A 16,030-nucleotide genomic window follows, 5' to 3' on the forward strand; every position below is an offset into this window, starting at 1 on the left:
TATTTTCCAGTTCCAGACATTTGTCTATGAATTTCATAAAGGCATTGTTTTTGGTAGCTGAGTAATATTCCATTGTGTAGATGCACCACATTTTCTGTATCCATTCCTCTGTTGAAGGGCATCTGGGTTCTTTCCAGCTTCTGGCTATTATAAATAAGGCTGCAATGAACATAGTGGAGCACGTGTCTTTTTTATATGTTGGGGCATCTTTTGGGTATGTGCCCAAGAGAGGTATAGCTGGATCCTCAGGCAGTTCAATGTCCAATTTTCTGAGGAACCTCCAGACTGATTTCCGGAATGGTTGTATCAGTCTGCAACCCCACCAACAATGGAGGAGTGTTCCTCTTTCTCCACATCCTCGCCAGCATCTGCTGTCCCCTGAGTTTTTGATCTTAGACTTTCTTACTGGTGTGAGGTGAAATCTCAGGGTTGTTTTGATTTGCATTTCCCTTATGACTAAAGATGTTGAACATTTCTTTAGGTGTTTCTCAGCCATTCGGCATTCCTCAACTGTGAATTCTTTGTTTAGCTCTGAACCCCATTTTTTAATAGGGTTATTTGTTTCCCTGCGGTCTAACTTCTTGAGTTCTTTGTATATTTTGGATATAAGGCCTCTATCTGTTGTAGGATTGGTAAAAATCTTTTCCCAATCTGTTGGTTGCCGTTTTGTCCTAACCACAGTGTCCTTTGCCTTACAGAAGAAGCTTTGCAGTTTTCTAAAATCCCATTTGTCAATTCTTGATCTTAGAGCATAAGCCATTGGTGTTTTGTTCAGGAAATTTTTTCCAGTGCCCATGTGTTCCAGATGCTTCCCTAGTTTTTCTTCTATTAGTTCGAGTGTGTCTGGTTTGATGTGGAGGTCCTTGATCCACTTGGACTTAAGCTATGTACAGGGTGATAAGCTTGGATCAATCTGAATTCTTCTACATGTTGACATCCAGTTGAACCAGCATCATTTGCTGAAAATGCTATCTTTTTTCCATTGGATGGTTTTGGCTCCTTTGTCAAAAATCAAGTGACCATAGATGTGTGGGTTCATTTCTGGGTCTTCTATTCGATTCCATTGGTCTATCTGTCTGTCTCTGTACCAATACCATGCAGGTTTTATCACTATTGCTCTGTAATACTTCTTGAGTTCAGGGATAGTGATTCCCCCTGAAGTCCTTTTATTGTTGAGGATAGTTTTAGCTATCCTGGTTTTTTTGTTATTCCAGATGAATTTGCAAATTGTTCTGTCTAACTCTTTGAAGAATTGGATTGGTATTTTGATGGGGATTTCATTGAATCTGTAGATCGCTTTTGGTAAAATGGCCATTTTTACTGTATTAATCCTGCCAATCCATGAGCATGGGAGATCTTTCCATCTTCTGAGGTCTTCTTCAATTTCTTTATTCAGTGTCTTGAATTTCTTATTGTACAAATCATTTACTTGCTTGGTTAAAGTCACACCAAGGTACTTCATATTATTTGGGTCTATTATGAAGGGTGTCGTTTCCCTAATTTCTTTCTCGGCTTGTTTCTCTTTTGTGTAGAGGAAGGCTACTGATATATTTGAGTTAATTTTATACCCAGCCACTTTCCTGAAGTTGTTTATCAGCTTTGGTAGTTCTCTGGTGGAACTTTTGGGATCACTTAAATATACTATCATATCATCTGCAAATAGTGATATTTTGACCTCTTTTTTCCGATCTGTATCCCCTTGACCTCCTTTTGTTGTCTGATTGCTCTGGCTAGAACTTCAAGAACTATATTGAATAAGTAGGGAGAGAGTGGGCAGCCTTGTCTAGTCCCTGATTTTAGTGGGATTGCTTCAAGTTTCTCTCCATTTAGTTTAATGTTAGCAACTGGTTTGCTGCATATGGCTTTTACTATGTTTAGGTATGGGCCTTGAATTCCTATTCTTTCCAGGACTTTTATCATGAAGGGGTGTTGAATTTTGTCAAATGCTTTCTCAGCATCTAATGAAATGATCATGTGGTTTTGTTCTTTCAGTTTGTTTATATAATGGATCACGTTGATGGTTTTCCGTATATTAAACCATCCCTGCATGCCTGGGATGAAGCCTACTTGATCATGGTGGATGATTGTTTTGATGTGCTCTTGGATTCGGTTTGCCAGAATTTTATTGAGTATTTTTGCGTCGATATTCATAAGGGAAATTGGTCTGAAGTTCTCTTTCTTTGTTGGGTCTTTGTGTGGTTTAGGTATAAGAGTAATTGTGGCTTCATAGAAGGAATTCGGTAGTGCTCCATCTGTTTCAATTTTGTGGAATAGTTTGGATAGTATTGGTATGAGGTCTTCTATGAAGGTCTGATAGAATTCTGCACTAAACCCGTCTGGACCTGGGCTCCTTTTGGTTGGGAGACCTTTAATGACTGCTTCTATTTCCTTAGAAGTTATGGGGTTGTTTAACTGGTTTATCTGTTCCTGATTTAACTTTGGTACCTGGTATCTGTCTAGGAAATTGTCCATTTCCTGCAGATTTTCAAGTTTTGTTGAATATAGGCTTTTATACTAAGATCTGATGATTTTTTGAATTTCCTCTGAATCTGTAGTTATGTCTCCCTTTTCATTTCTGATTTTGTTAATTTGGACACACTCTCTGTGTCCTCTTGTTAGTCTGGCTAAGGGTTTATCTATCTTGTTGATTTTCTCAAAGAACCAACTTTTGGTTCTGTTGATTCTTTCTATGGTCCTTTTTGTTTCTACTTGGTTGATTTCAGCTCTGAGTTTGATTATTTCCTGCCTTCTACTCCTCCTGGGTGTATTTGCTTCTTTTTGTTCTAGAGCTTTTAGGTGTGCTGTCAAGCTGCTGACATATGCTCTTTCCTGTTTCTTTCTGCAGGCACTCAGCGCTATGAGTTTTCCTCTTAGCACACCTTTCATTGTTTCACATAAGTTTGGGTATGTTGTACCTTCATTTTCATTAAATTCTAAAAAGTCTTTAATTTCTTTCTTTATTTCTTCCTTGACCAGGTTATCATTGAGTAGAGCATTGTTCAAGTTCCACGTATATATGTGCCTTCTTTCCTTATTGTTATTGAAGACCAGTTTTAGGCCTTGGTGGTCTGATAGCACGCATGGGATTATTTCTATCTTTCTGTACCTGTTGAGGCCCGTTTTTGACCAATTATATGGTCAATTTTGGAGAAAGTACCATGAGGAGCTGAGAAGAAGGTATATCCTTTTGCTTTAGGATAGAATGTTCTATAAATATCTGTTAAGTCCATTTGGCTTATGACTTCTCTTAGTCTGTCTACGTCTCTGTTTAATTTCTGTTTCCATGATCTGTCCATTGATGAGAGTGGGGTGTTGCAATCTCCTACTATTATTGTGTGAGGTGCAATGTGTGTTTTGAGTTTAGTAAGGTTTCTTTTACATATGTAGGTGCCCTTGTATTTGGGGCATAGATATTTAGGATTGAGAGTTCATCTTGGTGGATTTTTCCTTTGATGAATATGAAGTGTCCTTCCTTATCTTTTTTGATGACTTTTAGTTGAAAATTGATTTTATTTGATATTAGAATGGCTACTCCAGCTTGCTTCTTCTGACCATTTGCTTGGAAAGTTGTTTTCCAGCCTTTCACTCTGAGGTAGTGTCTGTCTTTGTCTCTGAGGTGTGTTTCCTGTAGGCAGCAGAATGCAGGGTCCTCGTTGCGTATCCAGTTTGTTAATCTATGTCTTTTTATTGGGGAGTTGAGGCCATTGATATTGAGAGATATTAAGGAATAGTGATTATTGCTTCCCGTTATATTCATATTTGGATGTGAGGTTATGTTTGTGTGCTTTCATTCTCTTTGTTTTGTTGCCAAGACGATTAGTTTCTTGCTTCTTCTAGGGTATAGCTTGCCTCCTTATGTTAGGCTTTACCATTTATTATCCTTTGTAGTGCTGGATTTATAGAAAGATATTGTGTAAATTTGGTTTTGTCATGGAATATCTTGGTTTCTCCATCTATGTTAATTGAGAGTTTTGCAGGATACAGTAACCTGAGCTGGCATTTGTGTTCTCTTAGGGTCTGTATGACATCAGTCCAGGATCTTCTGGCCTTCATAATTTCTGGCGAGAAGTCTGGTGTGATTCTGATAGGTCTGCCTTTATATGTTACTTGACCTTTTACCCTTACTGCTTTTAATATTCTTTCTTTATTTTGTGCGTTTGGTGTTTTGACTATTATGTGACAGGTCCACATCTATTTGGAGTTTCTGGTCCAATCTATTTGGAGTTCTGTAGGCTTCTTGTATGCCTATGGGTATCTCTTTTTTTAGGTTAGGGAAGTTTTCTTCTATGATTTTGTTGAAGATATTTACTGGTCCTTTGAGCTGGGAGTCTTCACTCTCTTCTATACCTATTATGCTTAGGTTTGATCTTCTCATTGAGTCCTGGATTCCCTGTATGTTTTGGACCAGTAGCTTTTTCTGCTTTACATTATCTTTGACAGTTGAGTCAATGATTTCTATGGAATCTTCTGCTCCTGAGATTCTCTCTTCCATCTCTTGTATTCTGTTGGTGAAGCTTGTATCTACAGCTCCTTGTCTCTTCTTTTGGTTTTCTATATCCAGGGTTATTTCCATGTGTTCTTTCTTGATTGCTTCTATTTCCATTTTTAATTCCTTCAACTGTTTGATTTTGTTTTCCTGGAATTCTTTCAGGGATTTTTGTGACTCCTCTCTATGTGCTTCTACTTGTTTATTTATGTTTTCCTGGAATTCTTTCAGGGATTTTTGTGATTCCTCTCTGTAGGCTTCTACTTGTTTATTAATGTTTTCCTGTGTTTCTCTAAGGGAGTTCTTCACGTCTTTCTTGAAGTCCTCCAGCATCATGATCAAATATGATTTTGAAACTAGATCTTGCTTTTCTGGTGTGTTTGGATATTCCATGTTTGTTTTGATGGGAGAATTGGTCTCCGATGATGCCATGTAGTCTTGGTTTCTGTTGCTTGGGTTCCTGCACTTGCCTCTCCCCATCAGATTATCTCTAGTGTTACTTTGTTCTGCTATTCTTGACAGTGGCTAGACTGTCCTATATGCCTGTGTGTCAGGAGTGCTGTAGACCTGTTTTCCTGTTTTCTTTCAGCCAGTTATGGGGATAGAGTGTTCTGCTTTCGGGCGTGTAGTTTTTCCTCTCTACAGGTCTTCAGTTGTTCCTGTGGGCCTGTGTCTTGAGTTCACCAGGCAGGTCACTTGCAGCAGAAAAGTTGGTCTTATCTGTGGTCCCGAGGCTCAAGTTCGCTTGTGGGGTGCTGCCCACGAGCTCTCTGTGGTGGCAGCAACCAGCAAGATCTGCGCTACTGTTTCCGGGAGCTTCTGTGCACCAGGGTTCCAGATGGCATTTGGTGTTTTCTTCTGGCGTCCGAGATGTGTGCAGAGTGCAGTCTCTTCTGGTTTCCCAGGCGTGTCTGCCTCTCTGAAGGTTTAGCTCTCCTTTCCACGGGATTTGGGTGCAGAGAACTGTTTATCCAGTCTGTTTCCCTCAGGTTCCGGCGGTGTCTCAGACGCAGCGGTCCTGCTGCTCTTGGGCCCTCCTCCACGGGAACCCGGAGGCCTTATACAGTTTCCTCTTGGGCCAGGGATGTGGGCAGGGGTGGGCAGTGTTGGTGGTCTCTTCCTTCTGCAGCCTCAGGAGTGCCCATCTGACCAGGCGGTGAGGTCTCTTTCCCACAGGGTCTGGGAGCAGAGAGCTGCTGCGGGCTGGGATCCGCGGGTTTGGGATTCCTGGGAAACACAGGAAGTGCCCGGTCCTAGAGGAATTCTGCCTCTGTGTGTCCCGAGTTCACCAAGCAGATCTCTTGCAGCAGAAAAGTTGGTCTTACCTGTGGTCCCGAGGCTCAAGTTTGCTCGCGGGGTGCTGCCCACGAGCTCTCCGTGGCAGCAGCAACCAGGAACCATCGTGTATTTTCTTAATTAGTGGTTGTTATTGGAGAGGACCCAGCTCATTGTGGGCGTGGCCACCTCTGGGGAGGTGCCTCAAGGATATATGAGAATGTAAGCTGAGCAAGCCTGGAAGAGCAAACCAGTATATCATTTTTCCTCCATAGCCTCTGCATCAGATTCGTCCTCCATTTTCCTGCCTTGAATTCATGCCCTGGTTTTCTGGGATAATGCACTACAAGGCATAAGATGAAGCAAACCCTGTCTTTCCCAAAATGCTTTTGCTGTACTGCCCAGGATGCTTTTGTGCATGGTGTTTTATTACAGCAGTAGAAAAGCTAACTGAGACATTTATTAGTTTATTCCTGTCTCTCTGTCTTTCTGTCTCTCTCTGACACTGTTGCTTCCTTCTGTCTCTCTCTGTCTCCTTGTCTCTGTCCGTCAGTATCTCCCTGTCTCTCTCTTTGTCTCTGTCTGTCCTTCAGTCTCTCTCTTTTTCTCTGTGTGTATGTCAGTCTGTGTGTCTATGTCCCCCGTCTTCTGTGTATAGGGGGTGGGACATGTGTGTGCTCTGGAAGTATGTGGAGGCTAAACAACAACTTGTGAGATATTTCTCTCCCTCCAGGAAAATGAGGCTGTCAGGTTTGTCTGCAAGTTCCTATATCCAAGGAGCAATTTCACTGGTCCCATATTTTTAATTTTTAAAACAATTTTCTGCCAGCCATTAAACCCAACTCTCATTTTAATTATAGCAAATTAACCAGGAAAAAAAGTAAGTAGATTATTTGAGACATTTCCTGTTTCCCATTTCTTTCTACCATGTATTCACAACATTTCTTAATTTAAAAAAATGTATAAAATAATTTGACTTTCAAAAATAATTTTATGATACTCACAGTTGCATCATATAGTACTTAGGTGAGTGATTTAAGAAAAAAAGATCCCTCTTCTTTCTCTGTGCTGAAGAATGGAGAACAATATTCTAGGCACACTGTCAGACCGGTAGCACCCTGTAGGCATTGGAAACACACAGAGTCCATCTCATTCTCTTACAATCCCTTTGGCCAGCTTTGGTTTGCTCTGAGAAAGAAACTTGGCACTGCTTAGTAACACAATAGTGTTTTGTAGATGATGGCGGTCATGGAAGAGCCACTGTGGGTGTGTCTTAGTAATGCTACAGTGGCCAGCAAGGAGGAGCCACTTTGGGAGTCGAACCATTTTGGAGGAGGAACCACTGTGGGGAAGGAGCCACTATGGGGAGGAGCCACTGTGGGTGTGTGTCTTAGTGAGAGTTCCAGAGGGATCACCAGTCTCTTGTAACTTCGAATGTGTCCTGAAAGCTAAAATAAAACTATGTCCTAGATGACATGGTGGCAACCCTTTCCCATCAGATGTTCTGACATTTGCGGTGTTTTGTCTATGTAACATGCAGCACCGCTCCTTCCGGCCTCCTCAGTGGGGAAAGCAATTGATTCCAATTTAGCTCACGTTATCATGAACCCATTTTTGATGGTTGGATGATTTTTAAGTTGTTTTTTGTTTTTGTTTTTATTTCTAAATATACCAGGAGAGAAACGCACTCAGGGTGAAAGATCCAAAATGTCATTTATGCTTTGCCTATTAAAAAAATAAAAGGGGCTGGAGAGATGGCTCGGCGGTTAAGAGCACTGACTGCTCTTCCAGAGGTCCTGAGTTCAATTCCCAGCAACCACATGGTGGCTCACAACCATCTGTAATGAGATCTGATCCCTCTTCTGGTGTATCTGAAGACAGCTATAGTGTACTTACATATAATAAATAAATATTTAAAAAAAAATAAAAGGACACCAGAACAGCATTTTTTACTTACAGAATACCTCATTAATTATGCACATAGGTCCTAAGTCAGATAACAAAATTAGAGAGTACACAATCATCAGGTAAATAGCATATAGGACTTAGCAATAAAGAACATTCATGTTAGTGTGATTCATAGATCAAGGAGTAATGTGACAGGAATGTATTAAGAAAGAAAGGAAAGAGAGAGAGAGACAGAGACAGAGAGACAGAGACAGAGACAGAGAGAGACAGAGACAGAGGAAGGAAGGAGAAAGAGAAGGAGAAGAAGGAGAAAGAGAAAGAGAAAGAGGAAGAGAAAGAGAAAGAGAAAGAGAAAGAAAGAGTAAACACTGACTATGATGCATTACCCAGTCTAATTGCTGCTTGAAACGTTCTTAAAAGATTGAAAATTAGGCATGTTCTAGGACTGAATGTACTGGCTAGTGTTATTTATGTCAACTTGACACTTGCTTAAGTCAATTAAGAGGAGGGAACCTCCACTGAGAAATTGTCTCCAAAAGCTCAGGCTGAAGGCGAGCCTGTAGGGCATTTTCTTAACAGATGATTGATGGGGAAGGGTTTAGCCCATTGTGGGTGATGCCACCCCAGGCTGGTTCTGGAAGAAAGTAGACTGAAAAAAAAGAAAACTACAGGGAGCAAGTCAGTAAGCAGCATCTTTCCAAGGTCCCTCCATCAGCTCCTGCCTGCAGCCTCCTTCTCTGCTGGAGTTTCTGCCATGACTGTCTTCCATGATGAACTCTGCTAAAATAGAGAAGTTTAAGCTTTCCTCCCAACTGGCTTTTCACCACGGCACTTCATCATGGTAATAAAATCCCTCACTAAAACACTAGACTATGGTATAAAGTCCAAGACAAACTTAAAAGGCAGAAAAGGGTACAGCAATATGTATCTAATTTACTTATTCTACTTATTCACTAATTTAAAAAAGAATATATTTCTAAACATAGGTGTGAAGAAGTAAATGTCTTAATTTGGTCAATATTTTAAGTTAGGTTTACATTTTAGGGAAACTTATGTTAAGTACTTACACAGTTTAGAAGACACATTATGGGACGTGCAGTGTCCTGACAAAGAGAAAATTTTAAGGAATATTGCATTCTGATAAAGGAATCTTCTCCAAAGGCCTGGGGAAGACTAACCTTTACTGACGTCACAGAGTATGATAAGTAATGTTGTCTGTGATCAATGCAGAGCATATGTCTGTACCACGAGTCTCCCCTTTCTACTCTAAGACCAACATCTGAATGATCCATATAGAAACCAAAAGTTCAATGACAAGAAGCTAATCAAACTAATCATCAAGAAAAGTTAAGATGCAAAGCAAAAATAAAAATGCATTTAATGTATGCTTATTGGAGTGTCAGGATACTGGACTCTCTTGAAAATTCCACAGCCATTTTACTAAATGAAGAATGACATAAACTCTACCCAAGGGAAAAACTAGGAAAAGATAGTATTTAGTTGAAAGGGAAGAGGATTAACAATTCTCTTATGTTCAATATTATAATGTATTGAAACGAGAGGTTCTAAATACTTTTGGCCAATTCAAAAACACAGCTCTCATCTCGAAAGAAATAACTAGAGTTTATTCTGGAGCCAAATATGAGTGACTGAGGAACACAGATAGATTTCCCTCCAAAGTCTGCATTCCAATGTGGTAACAGTTCTGATGAAACTTTATAATCGTGACAGAAAAAGTCATAAATCAAGTAATTTTTTCAAATAACTTGGCAGAAACACTAGACAAGATAGTTGAAACAAAGTGGGGAAATCTGTTAAAGGCTCCCTTTGATGCTCTAAGCCTCTCAGTTTGTAGCAGCTAGTGGTGTGTTAAATGAATCCTTTCCAAAAGGTTTTATTCACAAGCATGCTAAGTCAGACAGAGGTGGGGAGGCAACGGCTATTAACAGAACCAAATGTATCAGAACATAGATTCTGACTAGATTCTGGAGCTGTGAGACACCAACCTCTCCACAGTCGTTGAAGTTCTAATCAGTTTATCACCTTTGCAGAATGTTCAATGTAATGTGTGGTCCTTTTGGAAGCTGTCATTTACAGTGGGCATAATATGTGTGAGAGAGAGAGTGTGTGTGTGTGTGTGGGGGGGGTGGTGTGTGTGTGGTGTGTGGGGGGGTGTGGTGTGTGTGTGTGTGTGTGGTGTGGTGTGTGTGTGTGTGTGGTGTGGTGTTTGTGTGTGTGTGGTGTGTTAATGATTAAGATGATGATAGAGATAGACAGATAGATAGATAGATAGATAGATAGATAGATAGATAGATAGATGATAGATGATATCAAGCAATGTGTATATAGAATGCATTAACATTTGCTACCTATACAAAGAGTACATCAGAACACCATTCTTTGCATTAAAAATATCTTTTTACAGGGTTGGGGATTTAGCTCAGTGGTAGAGCACTTGCCTAGCAAGCGCAAGCCCCTGAGTTCGGTCCCCAGCTCTGGAAAAAAAGAAAAGAAAAGAAAAAAAATCTTTTTATTTGCCTCCATCAGAAAACAAGGTAGAAACTAACAATATTTTCAGGTAAATAATATACAGGATTCAAGAGTTAAGAGTACTCATGAGAGTGTAATCCACAGACAAGTAAGTGGTCTGAAGGGGATGCATGAAAATCTTCCCTGTGTAAATGTAGCTTCAGGAGAAGAATGAGAGCGCATAGGAACAAACACATTCAAGCTCCCCCAATCATGAGTAAGTCCACGAGGGAGGCAACTTGGAATGTTCAACATCAGATGACACAGATAGTGACAAGAACAACTCAAAAGAGGACATGCATGGGGACATAACTAATGTCTCAATTTGCTGTTCTTAAGACCTGCAAGGTCACTTTTAAAGGTGCAGCAATGATGTCAGTGTCTTATGTGTTTGGACGATAATGACTATTGAAATAGATAGAAGAGTGTGAAATCGCTTATAGGTAGAAAAATGAAGACCGTGAATTGTGTGTCTCATAGGCAGATACAGGGGACCTGTAATTGAATTAGTAAAACACAGGCTTCCTCGCCTTGTGAGCTAAAAGATCTTCCGGTTGGAGATGTTGAAGGGATTTTCAGGGAGCCCCTAGGGATTGACTCAGATGCTAACATTATGGTGGCTGCATATTTTTACAGATTGTGTGCTCTCTTGTGATTCTTTTCCCTCACAACACAGTGAAAACGAAGTTGTTCATGATATGAATATTAAGTTTTCCTTGACTACAGTTCTCTTAAGAGTGGCCTGTTAGGGGCCTTTGAACACTCCAGCTTCTGTGAAGACCTTTTATAATAAACTGTGTTTTCATGTTAAAAAGAAAACTTCAAAAGAAGGTGTTAACATAATTGAGGGATGATAAGTTTGACAGTGTCATTATCAGAGTTTCACTGACAGCTTTTTTGAAGTCCAAAAAAAGAAAAAAGAAAAAAAGAAAAAACCACTTCCTACATAGAGGCGAAATACTTAGAGTGTTTAAACAATTTTAAACCAAATGCATTCATATTCTGCAACAGCCCTTCCTTCTGAAGGTTACTAGAGGGAAATGGTTTTCATGAAATTTCTGTTTTCTGTTAATCTATTGGACAAAGAATCAGGGGAGAAGCAAGTGTGTAAAGGGATGAGATGAAAGATTCAGATTTGAAAAGCTGTGTGCCTTCCACCGAGCGCTACATCATTGGTGTTCTACATGGGATCACACCACCCACTCTCAATGTCATTGCCAAGGAATATGAAAACCACAAATCAGTTTGAACCTGGAAGAATCCAGGCTTAAGCAGTCAGATTATTTTGTACAGGGATGCGTTTTCCAGGTGAGTTCTTATGCCCTCGCTTCCTTCAAAGTCTCACATCCCTTCTTTGACAAGGTTCCTCCTTTTATCTACAAGACAGAATGTTTAAATAATTGTTTCTCTTTGAGTTTTCCAGACCTCTGAGCTTTGTTTCATAAAGATCCCGTTGAGTTCAAGTTTCTTAAAAGTTACAAACCTCAGATTTGGATTACACAGAAAAATAATCACACCCATTTCTGAAACTTTTACTCAGTGGTGACTTAGCTGTTTCACTTGGTTAGTTTTCCTACTGAGCAAACCATAGAAGGTTTTCTAACCTCATGGCTGGGTAATGGTGTCTGAAATGCAGACAACTGACAATGATCTTTAAGGATAAACTTCCTCCTCTCTGGTTACAAGCCTAAATAAAAGTAGGCAGTGAGCCTCTCTCTGAGTACCCTTTGAGGTTACACACACACACACACACACACACACACACACACACACACACACACACACACAGGTGTTAGGAGATCAAACGTGTGAAGCTGGCCTCTGGTGATCATAGACTCCGTTGCACTTTTGTGTTAGGATCTTGAAACTGTTCCAGAGAAAAGCAAGCTAGAGAGAAAAGGGATCTACGAAGTAATTGTGACCCAAAGTCAAGAACATCACACCCTAAAAATCCCTAAAAATTGGTGTGACTGGGTGACTACTAGAAGCCTACCGATACTTTTTTTCTTTTTTTTTTTCTTTTTTTATTAACTTGAGTATTTCTTATATACATTTCGAGTGTTATTCCCTTTCCCGGTTTCCGGGCAAACATCCCCTCTCCCCTCCCCTTCCTTATGGGTGTTCCCCTCCCAACCCTCCCCCCCATTGCCGCCTTCCCCCCAACAGTCTAGTTCACTGGGGGTTCAGTCTTAGCAGGACCAGGGCTTCCCCTTCCACTGGTGCTCTTACTAGGATATTCATTGCTACCTATGAGGTCAGAGTCCAGGGTCAGTCCATGTATAGTCTTTAGGTAGTGGCTTAGTCCCTGGAAGCTCTGGTTGCTTCCTACCAATACTTTTTAAAGATTAGATCTAGAAAGTGTATTTCAATTGAATTCTAGCTGGAAAAATAAAATAATTGTATTAAAAAGTGAACAAGGTGCACCATTTACCAGAAGTAAGAAAAACAGTGCAGACATAACTTCTGTACTTGGGAGTGTAGTAGGAGGGGAAAATCAAGTTAATAGCTCAGAAAAACTCAATATAAGAATATGGATAGTTTTGATAAGATATATATGTGTATATTCATATTTATATATATAAAACATATATTGGAGACAGGGTTTCACTGTGTAGCCCTAACTAACCTAGGTCTTGCTATGTAGGACAGGCTGGCTTGAACTTACAGAGATCCACCTATCTCTGACCCCTGAATGCTGTCCTTAAAGGAGTGTGCCACCATGCCCAGCAGAATATAATTTGTAAAAAAAAAAAAATACTCAGACAATAGTGCCAAATCTGGAAACTAACATTGGAGAATGTGACCACAATTGGTCAAGTGATAGCAATGACAAAATATGAAGGGGTAAGAAATGCAAGACCATAGCAAAAACATATAAGCAAGCCTCTCCCTAGGCTAGGATTGGTCCCAAATGTGTATGGTGAAGACATTATCTGTATATGTAATTTGACCGGAAGTGTAATAAAAGTTGAGTAAACATGAAACACGGTCCATCCCTGATACATGTTGAGTATAATAGAATATTGGTATATTATGGACATGTTTATTATTTAGTCAGATTCCATCAAGTTGCTTTGTATAATCTAGGTGTGTTCTTGTCTCAGGGACATTAGAAGAGCAGCTATTAACGTTTGCATTTGTTAACTTTATGTCACTACTGCTGCAAGAAAGATTCACTATTTTATGCTTATAATACTCTTCCCTTTTGAAAATTTTTGCATTAAGAATATTTAGATCTTCCCTCTGATTATCTCTACTTCCATTTCTCCTGTGCAGGTTGCATCATGACTCCGGAGAAGGGATGCTTGCTGAGCTTACTTAAGGAGGCAGGAAGTTGACTGACAAGTGATGCCCTGATTCTCATAGGTAGGCTTTGGGCTTAGAAAACTGAATTTTAATCATGTTAGTAATAGTCACACAAATTGTATAGCAATCTGATTGTTCAAAGTAGGAGAAGCAATTCATTCAAAAGTTTGTTTTTCTAGAAGTAGGTGTCACAGCAGCACAGCACAGCTCCATATGTGAAAGCCCTGGGGCAGCTTGGGAGTTCCATTTGACCCTGACATAACTTGAAGACTAAGAGCATGCTTTGGTTGGGGGTCAATGAGGAGTCTTAGATCATTTCCAATCTTAGGTATACTTCCTATCCTATGTAACCACGAAGAAGGCCAAAGAAAAATATTAAGATGTTATAAAGTGCAGGGCTCTAAGCAGTATAAGACAATATCATCTCCCAGGACTAAGGGAAAAGATCCTTACATGATGGAGATATCTGGAGATGGGTAGAGAAACTGACAGCAGTATTTGTAGTTTGCTGGTGAATATAAGTCACAGAGATGTACCATTGCATACAACATTTATGAATTTTGTGTTCTACAAAATTTGGATTTGTGTAGGTATATGGAGAGCAACTGAAGTTTAAAACTTGTATAGCTACTTAGGAAAACAATTTAGTATTATCCTGAATTTGAATACCCGCTACCACATCACTCAGCAATTCCAGTTGCGTGTGTGTGTGTGTGTGTGTGTGTGTGTGTGTGTGCATAAGTTCTCAAGATATTTTCGTATATACACATCGGGCCACATAACCTGAATATTCCACATTGACAGCAGCCAAAATTAGAAAAAGGGAACATGAACATTCATGCTCAAATGAGATAATATTTAAATTTATATTGAGAAAATAAGTCGTCAAATGCTCCAGACTCATGAGAAGAGCATAGAGTAGTAGAAGGTAATGAACGAATATTTAAGCAGTTCAACTATGTGAAATTTAAAGGAACTTTAAGATACCAGAAAACAAATGGAAAGTTGAAAGTGTGAGAACCCTCATGATATATTTACATGTACAAATTTATATAAAACCACAAGTCAAATTTAAATTGCAAGACTGTATAGTGAGTTGGACAGGATGAAATAATCCATTGTAATTATAGAGGAAGAGTAAAGAGCATATTTCAATAGACAAAAATTGAAACTAGAAATAAAGCCATTGAACTTATGTTTGGAAAATAGGCAAATGAAGCAGACTAGACCTTTATTTTTGACTGCTTGAAAGCTCTAAAGAAAGATGAAATGGGGTTGGACCCTGGAAGTTCACCAGGAAAGATATCTGAGACAAATACCACTTGTCTGTGAGTAGATATGAGGGGACCCATTAGAAAGTCATTGTTTTATGCCAGTTAGGCGTACAGGCTCTACTTGGAGTTGTAGTAATGGAGACTGTGTTCATTTAAAGTAGAACTGACACAAAGGTAGGCAGGCTTAAAACTCACTATTAGTAAATATAATAGTAAAAACTCTGACTTTCTCATGGAAGAGAAATATATATTAATCTCCTAAATATGTCTTCTAATAAAGAACTCGTCTGTGCTCACGAACCTGCTGATCCTAGCATCTATCCACATATGTGAACTCTAGCTTTTCTCTCAATAAGAGAAACTCCTTTTTAAACCAGTGTCCACTACAATTTTCAAAGTGATCCCAATGCACAATTTTCATCTAAATTCCAATAGCCTAGTGAAAATGAATACTTGAAGACTGCCCAGGGGTCACGAAGCGTGTGGTGTCTAAGGAAAAGCTAAATGAGAAAGAATATTGCCTCAGACTCTCTAGAATTGGGAGAAAGTAGACAGCAGTGATTTTCCATTTCGGTGGATAATTTTAAAAAGTGTATATATTGTCTTTTTCTATCTTGTCAATGGCAACACTGTTAAGGGATTCGGTGTTAGAAATAATTATATACAATCTGGAAACTACTATAAATTGTGAATAGTAAGTGAAAAAGATTGTTTAAAAAAGACTTCACTGCCTTATGCTTGCCTTTAATGTCAGCAGTAGAAGATGGAGACAGGAAAAGGAAGTGTTGGAGAACACTCTACACTCTCAGCCCACAGCAAGTTTATGACCAGCATGGGCTCCACAAGACAGTGTCATAAAAGCAATTAATATAACTAATCAGTTAGTTTATTCAAAATAAAAGTAGACGATCTTAAGACGTTTTCAAAAGATAGTATTTGTTTAACCACACGTATCCACTAAAGATGCATTTGTGAAATTGATGGTAGGCTTTCATTAGTAAGATAAAGTTACTTATATCAACTCCTTTCCCTATATTTGCAAAATTATGTCCTTGAAAGTAAATCCCATTAAATGTGGGAAGACATTTGATGTTTTGCTTCATCAGAGACATAGTCATTAAAATGACGCTTCTACTCCCGCTGACAGTGGCCGAAAATGAACAAAACAAATTTTGACAAAAAACATGAAGCACCAGAACAACATTAAGGAATTTTGCACAGGCAGCATGCTAAGCGTTGTACTTGTTGTGTA

The sequence above is a fragment of the Rattus norvegicus genome, chromosome 17 (genome assembly GCF_036323735.1).
Source record: "Rattus norvegicus strain BN/NHsdMcwi chromosome 17, GRCr8, whole genome shotgun sequence".
Taxonomy (NCBI): Eukaryota; Metazoa; Chordata; class Mammalia; order Rodentia; family Muridae; genus Rattus; species Rattus norvegicus.